Source organism: Molothrus aeneus, unplaced genomic scaffold (assembly GCF_037042795.1).
Source record: "Molothrus aeneus isolate 106 unplaced genomic scaffold, BPBGC_Maene_1.0 scaffold_34, whole genome shotgun sequence".
Lineage (NCBI taxonomy): Eukaryota > Metazoa > Chordata > Aves > Passeriformes > Icteridae > Molothrus > Molothrus aeneus.
The window spans coordinates 2,309,644-2,318,507 of record NW_027099005.1 but is presented as its reverse complement, the minus strand read 5'-3'; positions in this window follow the sequence as shown (position 1 = coordinate 2,318,507).

Sequence of the window (8,864 nt, the reverse complement as noted above, 5' to 3'; positions counted from 1 at the left end):
TCTTTCTGCCCTCTCTAACCAAAGCTGTGCCAAAGCACAGATGCTGCCTTCAGACTGACTCAAATTCCAGCCTAGACCTCTCACCTTCCAGACAACGCCTCCCCCAACACCCACCAACACCAATCCCCCAAATTCCCACACAGAAGCCCTCAACACCCCACCAGGACCCCCAGCTGTCCCTGTCCCTCCGCAGAGCTTTCCCAGCCTCCAGCAGACGCCCTGGCTCCCTGCACGTGCCGTGGGCTGGCACTCAGGAGGATCTGCTCCAAGGCCTTCCCCGGTGGCCGCTCAGGCTGCCAGGCCTGTGGTTCCTGGATCACCCTTCCCACCGAGCCTTCCTGGGCACGGCTGTTCCATGGGCACCTCTGCGCTCAGCTCGCACTGCTCCACTCAGCCAGGGCTGCTGGGAAAGGATCCAGAGCAGCCTGGCCAGCTCTTTCTCCAGCTCCCTCTTTACTCTCCGGGGAGGCAGAACATCCCACAGCAAAGCAACTGGTGCCACAAGGAGCAGGGGACCTCAGGCACCTTTGGCAATGGAACAAGGCCTTGGTTTGACATAAGTAAGCACAAGCAATTCACATTAGTAAACAAGTGCTTAGCACAGACAGACATAAGTCCTTAGCACCAGCTAGCATAAGAAAAACCTGGCAGGCCTAACTTGAAAAGAGAGTGACATGACAAAAGTTTTAGACATAGTCTGCCAGAAGAACTAAGGGCAAGTGGCGAATCAGCCCAGTGCAGGGAAGCCATGAGGAAGATTTTGTGCTGCTTTAGGGCATCAAGAGCGCTCCTGGCCAATGCCTGGACATCAGCTTCAAGTACAGGAATCTGACCCAATGTCTTTCTAACCACCTGCCTATCAAATCACCTCAGCAGTGTAAAAATGGATGGTATTTTTGATACAATTCCTACATCAACCCACTGAAATTTATATGTGGTGGAGAAACATTTTAGTAGGATGCAGACTCCTGCCCTCCTGTCAAGTCAATAAAAGGGCTTTTGGCAGACAATGCATTTGTCTGCCAATTTCTTTGATTGAGGAAGAGCCCTCAGGACTGCTATATCCTGAGGGAACACCCTTGGCCTTGACCTGTAGGCACCTGCACAAGCTTAAAATCAGCTGCCTCAGCTTCCAGGACCTCTCTTGGCCCGCATCCTGACATGGGTGCAGGGCTGCTGTGAGGCACTGCTGGGACCCAGCAGGACAGGACCGGCTGTCTCATGTCCACGTAGCACCCCTGACACAGCCAGGGCCATCCCAAAACCAGACAAACGCTCACGTGTCAGCAGAGGGGAGCAAGGAGCACTGGGCTCCTCTCAGGAATCTCAGCTGGGCTCGCTCCACAACATGCCCCCATTTGGAGGCCTGCTGATGCCCAGCTGCCAGAAATGCCCACCTTGCTCTCTCCAAGATGCACAGGGAGAGCCAATGAGCAGGATGCCTTGGGAGGCAAACCTTCCAAGCCTTTTGTGAGGCCAGGGACACACAAGATCAGCCAAGGCTCTCCACGCTGCCTGGCCCACACAGCCCAGCTCTGTGCCAGCCCTGGGCCACAGCAGCTTCCACCAAGCAGGAGGCAAATGCACATTGCCAAGAGTTGAAACACAGCAGACAGGGAAGATGAGAAAAGTGTGTGTGTAAAGGCCTTTTAATTCACAGCTCTCAAAGAGAGCTTTGGGGCGCGTGGCTGGACAGAGATGCTCCTGCTCACACCTCTGTCCAAAGGGAGGAACACGCCCTGCTGCAGGTGCTTGGGTTGGTCTCTGCAGGTCCAGGCAGATGCCAAACCTGCTCTTCACAGCCTTCTCCCTTGCCCTGCACCTCTGCCAAGTGCAAGGGGCCTCAAGGACTGAAAGGAGCACAGAGAGCCAAAGGGGGACACTTGCACCTACCTCACTGGGAGCTCCCTGGGAAGCACTTTCCTTGAGAAGCAAGACCCTTTCCTCCAAAGGCATTTCCCCAAATGTGTAGCTTTCCTGGGGAGCACCAACACACTCTTTAGAAAAGCTGGCAGGGCTGAATGACTCCAGGTCCTTTCAGGACAGGCACTCCAGCTCTAGCTCATATTCCCCCAAGTGTGTGTCCAGGGGGAGGTTCAGATGTGCAGCCCCAGGCCCTCTACAAACACAAGCTGCCCGCTGCCTCTTCACCTGCCTCAGCTCCTGCCTGCGCTCACAGCAGCAAAACCAGGCTGTTCCCAGCCAGAGCCCAGAGCCCTGTCCCTGCAGGATGCTCTTGCCAGCACCTTCCAGGACTCTCTGCTGTGCACACAGCGCTTTTCATGCCCGCTCTCAACAGGCTTTGGAATGCAGAGCACAACCTGGCTGGCTCTGCCACCAGCACACCCCAAACACAGGCGGAGGAAGAAGCAGCAGGGGCTGTTTTGTGGCCATGCCCAAGAGAAACTGGAAGGGTGCCCTCCCTCTGGTCTCACTTGGTTGGCTTTCTGACTGAGTCTGAGCCTGCGGCTGCCATTCCTCAGTTGTGGGGACCAGAACCACAGCCAGGATCCCGGCACTGCCTGACAGCGCTCCAGGCACCAGCACGGTCGGGCGTCCGAGTCTCGGGCACCGTGCTGCTGCTTCATTTGCTCTTAGGCACACCCAAAGCTCTCTGTTAAGCCCAGATGGTCTCTGGTTCTGCCCTCTTCCTGATCCATGGCAGGGATAGAGCACTGCTGTGCTTTCAGGAAGCTGTTCCTGAAACCTTCCAGCATTCCAAGCTCCTTTGCCCTCCATGGATGCTTGCCATGGAATCCCTCACAGCTGGGTTCAGAGCATCCTCGGGTTGGCTCTTCCAACGTCCAGGGGCTCCAGGGTGCTCAGCAACATCTCTAACTCCACAGTGTTGTGGAACTGGACCCTCAGCACAGGGACCTTTCCAGCCTCATCTGCCCTCGTTCCTCTGTGTCTGTGCACAAAACACGGCATGGAGGAGAACGGCAGGAGGGGCCTGAGTGTCCCAGGGCCCTGGATCTGCATCGGTCCAGCTCCACAGAGATGCAGGTAAAGCGAAGAAGCCAAACTGTTTATTAATGGAAGGCGAAGCACAGGGATGAGCTGGAAGGGAAGAAAGGGGATGGGCAGGTGTGGAAGGGCTCTGCAGCCACGGGATGGAGGTTCTCTGGCTGGCACACCCTTGGTGGCCGAGGGCACACTCGAGAGTGGCCGGCCCCTGATCTCTGCCGAGACCGTCCAGGGTGGCGGTAATCGCTACGGCGTGGGTGACACAGCAGGAGCACGGCACGAGAAATCAGAGGCAAAGGAAACAAGGAAGAATCACTTGTCTGAGTTTCAAAGGAAGGTTTATTCCCAAAAGGGGTCAGATGCAAGTCACAAAGCAAATGGGTCCGACTAGCATTTTTAAAGAGGGGATGGTACAAGGGGTGGATACAACTCTCACCCAATGAGGGAATCTTAGGGGAGGAACAGATCACTCAGCAACTCCAATAAGGATCATTCAGGGGAGGGAAGAAGCCTCACAAAGCAATCAACCATCGAGACATTGCTGACACAGAACATTTGAGAATACAAGGGGAGTGACTACAGAGACTGACAAGAGTAAGGGGTAGCACAACTGAGATTGACAAGGGCTTCTAAGGGAATGAGGGGAGGAGCAGGGAGACTGACACACTGATGGGCAGACAAGTGGCAGAAAACTTTGTGGTGAACAACATAGGACTGAACCATTAGGGGGAAAAATGGGGTACATGGGAGAAACCATTATAACTGACTAACACAGGAAATCTATCTTTTGTATTAAAACAACTGTAAAACACCAACTACCACAGGCAGGGTCTGAGGGCTGGAGAGAGGGAGCTGTCAACAGGGAGGGAGAAGGCAGGAGCTATGGGAGCTTCCCCAGGCTCAGCTGTGCCAATCATCAGCTGTGCCTGCAGCTCCAGCTGGTCTCCTCTGGTCTCCAGGTGGTCTCACCTTCCAAGGGATCTGGAGGTCTTCAAGAGACACTGGTTCTTCTGAGCCAGCAGATGGAAATTGTTCTGCAGCTCTTCCCTCGAACATCACCTGAACAAATGTGCTTATGTGGGAGGGGCTGTTGTCTTCACTCAGGGCTTGAAGGGCTGGAAGAGAGAGGAACAGAGCCATGGTCAGAACCTGGATCTGCAGGAATCCATGGAGACCTTTCTGCCAGGGCCATCCCACCCAGCTCTTGCCATGGCCACAAGAGAGGAGGGGCCAAGGGGATCAGCTGCAAGGTGCTGGCCATGAATCCCCTCACCCATGTCCCTGGAATCTCCGTGTGCTCTGCCCATGCCACCCCTGGTCCACACAAGGAGCGAAGCCACCGCAGCCGGGGCAGGGATTGCAGCTCCCTGCCCAGGCACTGCAGCTCGCCCAGCCAGCCCCCGCTGACAGCCCACTGCCCTCATCACCCTCACAGAGGGCCTGGAGTTCTTCCCTCTGCCCCATCAGGAGCACCCCGGCCATGCCTGGAACGCAGGCTAACCATAACTAAGGCTGCTGTGGCTGTTACCCAGTTTGCTTTATGGCTTAATGAGGTGTGGAATTCATGGATCTTTAACTTCCACCGGAAGGCAGGCACATGGATTCAGAACTATCACACACTAACTGTATGGTTTTGGGGTTACTTTAATAATGATACCCACTGTAAGGAGATTACACCAGAGGAAATTTTCTCCCAACCCTTCACCCAGCTCTTTGGGTCTGTCCCCCCAGTTTTCAAAGGGCTCAGATCCACTCTAAATGCTAATGATATCAGAAAGTGGTTGGTGTTGCTGATAGGCCTGTTCTATTTAGCATTCAGAGATAAGGGAAGATTAACCTGGATAACCACCCTGGCACCTACCCCAGAGACAAGGGATGCTGCAGCCCCAGAGCCTGACCCTGCCCCACAGCCCAGCTCAGAAATGAACCACCCAGACTGGGTGGGGGCTCTGGTGAAGGAGATGGGCCAGATGCTGAAGGAGCACATTTCCCCAGCTGGTGAGAAACCCTCCCCCTGCCCCAAAGAGGGAGAGTCTGATGGTGCGGCAGTGAACCCACAGATGTTACAACCATCCAGGTTCCAGCTGAACTGCAAGGGCAGTCACAGCCAGCAGCAGTCGCCCCTGTGGAAACAAGGAGGTCTAAGATGAAATCAGATCACCCAAGATAAGGGTAAAAATGGAGGCCCCTCACAACCCGCAGGGGAGCCAACGGTTGAGATCATCACTGAGTCCCTGATGTACAAAAGTCTCTGTAATCTGCACAAAGACATTGTACGACAGGGATGTGAGGCTTATACAACCTGGTTACTCCGGGTCTGGGACCTTATGGGTACAGGCCTGATTTGGATGGTGGTGAGGCAAGGAATTTGGGACCCTTGACCCAGGACTCAGGTGTGAATCAGATTTCTGAAGGGGGGCTAGGGTCCCTTTGTCTCTGGGAGCAGCTTTTATTGAGTGTCAGAGAGAGGTTTGTCCCCAGGGAGAGAATGCAGGAGCAGCACCCCAGAATGTGCTGGAAGATCCTTGAGGATGGGATCCAACAGCTGAGAGAAGTGGCAGTGTTGGAGGTACTCTTTGGGAGGGATGGACAGCATGATAATGGCCCTGACAAGGTCAGTGCACAGGGCAAATGCTGTGGAGTCTGGCAAATCTGGGGCCATCTCAATACACCACCTTCATTGCAATGATTAATGCCAATAACAACCGAGAGACAGTGGGCTCTGTCACCAACAAGCTTAGAAATTGTGAGAGTGTGATCAATGGCCTCATGCAGGCTCCTGTCTCTGCTGTGATCAAGGCCCTAAAGAGGAGATGAGGTGTCGCTATAGAGCACGACATGGCACAAGCACCAGGACTCAGATCAGAAGGCTGTATAAGAGAGATTCATTAAAGCAACAGGTTGCCTTTATAGCTTTACAAGAGTATTATATTTACTTAACAAACACATACACTGCCCATTGGTCATGAAAAGTAAACAAAGTTCTCAATAGGTGAAAAGGAGCCGCGTCACTCTGTGAGCCAACTAAAGTCCATATCTTGTAACTTTCTCTCTTTCTTCACCTTGCCATGCTGATAGCTTTGGTACCTTCCTTGAGAGAGATGGGGCTTTCCTTATCTTCAGGAAGCCTTCGCTGGCTTACAGCAACAGCACCAAAATGTCTTTCCTACAAGTCCCCCTTTTTGTATTTGACCCACAAAAACAACTGCTAAGGACTTCTGCAGGGCCCTTGCAAAAATCCAAGCAGACAGAAGATCCATTCTTCATTCACTTACAACTAACCAACTTCTACCCAACCCACAACACACACCCTCACAGTCTTAACATTCATATACAAACAAGGCACATAAAAAATAGATCTTCAAATACCATTACAGACCTCGCAATTTCCAGATAACACATTTGTAGCAGAATGACACCTTCACCTCTAGTCAAATAACTTTCACCCACACAGAGTCAGAGACCAAGTCATCTGCCTAGTCACCACTTAGGACCAAGTAGCATCTACTTAACTTTACAACTGGTTGCTGCTATCATAATGGGCAACCAACCTAGTTGCTCAAAGTTTGGAGTTCAGCTACTAATTCAACCCCTCTGCAAAGGCAACACTTCTCCCTTAGGTACATCAAATTCCCCTAGTTTTGGGACTGTCGGTGCCCTGCAAAAGGAAATGGTACAAGACACATTTCTCAGTACTACCAACCTCTCTGTAAGACAATTCAAGGAAAAGAAGCAAAAGTAACACCCAGTAACTTAAATTTTGTATTTTCAGGGTAAGCCTATAACTCCCTTTACTCTGTCTCGAATTACCATCTTTACCACACATTCCTTGAGGGTCCATGCTTCCATCCACCTAATAACCAATGCAATTGCCTACTCATTTTGCTTCCGCTGTAGAACCACCCATCCTGTCATTTCCTGTGTGCTCCAAATCAGGTTTAACACAACGGGCAGAGACCCAACAAGAGCCATTTCCCATTAAAACACATGCATATCCTCTTCTCCATGTTACTAATTCCCCTGGGCCAGTCCACTTTCCTGTGATTAAATCTTTTACCATACATTAATACCTTTCTGAAAGTTTGGCTGTTTTGAATTCAAAGACAAAAAATGGTAGAATATAGGAGACAATTCTAAGTCAGGTAAAGGATGTAGAAAGTTTAAGACATAAACAGTTTTATCTAATCTCACTTGAGGTGACTCCCTCTGCATTCCCCCTTTTTTTTTGTACCTGTCGTTTCAACACACCATGAGCACGTTCAATAATTGCTTGGCCTGTCGAATACCAGTGGAATGATCAACACCCCAGGCACGAAAAAACACTTGCAATTTCTTTGAAACACACGCCAGGCCATTATCTGTCTTTACATGTGATGGAACACCTAAGATGGAAAAGGCGTGGCAAAAATGACAAATAACACCCCGAGCTGTTTCACCTGCCAATGCTGAAGCAACCATGGCATGAGAAAAAGCATCAATTTTAACATGAACATACTTTAGACTGCCAAATTCAGGCAATTTTGTAATATCTGTTTGCCATTCTTGCAAAGGGAGTAAGCTTCTAGGATTAGTGCTGTAATATTGTGAAAGATGAGCCATATGACAATCAGGGCAAGAAGAAATAATTGACTTTGCTTCGCTGTGTGATAACTTAAATTGCTGCCATAGTGCCTGAGCACCCTGATGAAAAAATTGGTGAGATAGAACAGCTTGCTGTAACACATTAGGCACCGTTTTTACTGCTGAGGCAGCCACAAGGGAATCCACATAGGCGCTACCTTCAACAAAGAATCCAGGTAGCAATGTATGGCTATGGATATGCATAATAAAATAAGAATGCTTTCGATTACGAATAACAGTCCACAATTTTAACAACATAACAAATAATGGTTTCTCCTTTACATTATACAATACAGCTTGATCCAACTTTTTCACTCAATTAGCAACATAAACAGAATCAGCAACTATATTGATGGAATTAGGAAATAAGCTAAAGGCCAAAAGTACGACACAAAGTTCAACTAATTAAAAGACCCTTGTTGAACCATTGCTTCATATTCCCAGCAGTCATTCTTCTTCCAGGCTACAGCAGTTTTTCCAGTTTTCCCTGATCTATCTGTAAAAACTGTTGCACCTTCCATTGGCACAGAAGAGCAAAATTGTTTCCCCTGAAAGGGAATCTTCTTAGTGAAATCCAAAAGAGGATGAGAAGGTAAATGATATGCTATTTGACCTGTAAAGAAATATAAGGCAGATTGCAACTCATGATTGTTTTGAAAAAACCACTCAAAATACCATTGTTGTACCGGTATGACAATAGTTACAGGAGCACGGCCTAAGATCTCATGGCAGCGTCTGCGCCCTTTGATAATGATGTCTGCAAAAAGCTCATACAGGCCTGGAGCTGTTTTTCAGAACCTGAAAGACAAAAAATATCCACTCCAAAATATGCAATTTGTCTTCCCATTTATCATTCCATTGAGACTACAATCTGCATGGTATTTCATCATCTCTCAAAATAAATAATTGCACACCAAGAGAAACTCTATCCTGGTAACAAATTTAGATGTCAAGGGCAATTCAACAACTTCTACAACCTTTTTTGCTGCAGCAGTCAAATGTCTCTCATCGGTAGAGGAAGTTATCCCGGATAGTAAGTCATACAAAGGTTGCAGTTGATGATTGGTTATCCCCAAGTATGGCCTAAGCCAACTTATTGCACCAACTAATTTCTGTACGTCAACAGCAGTTTTAATTTCAATGTCCAATTTTACAGGTTGAGGCACAATTTGTGTATTGGTGATTATCAACCCCAAATATTTCCAAGGCATCTGCCTTTGAACTTTCTCCGGGGCGATAACCAAACCAACTGGAGTGTACACATCGTCCAGCAGTTG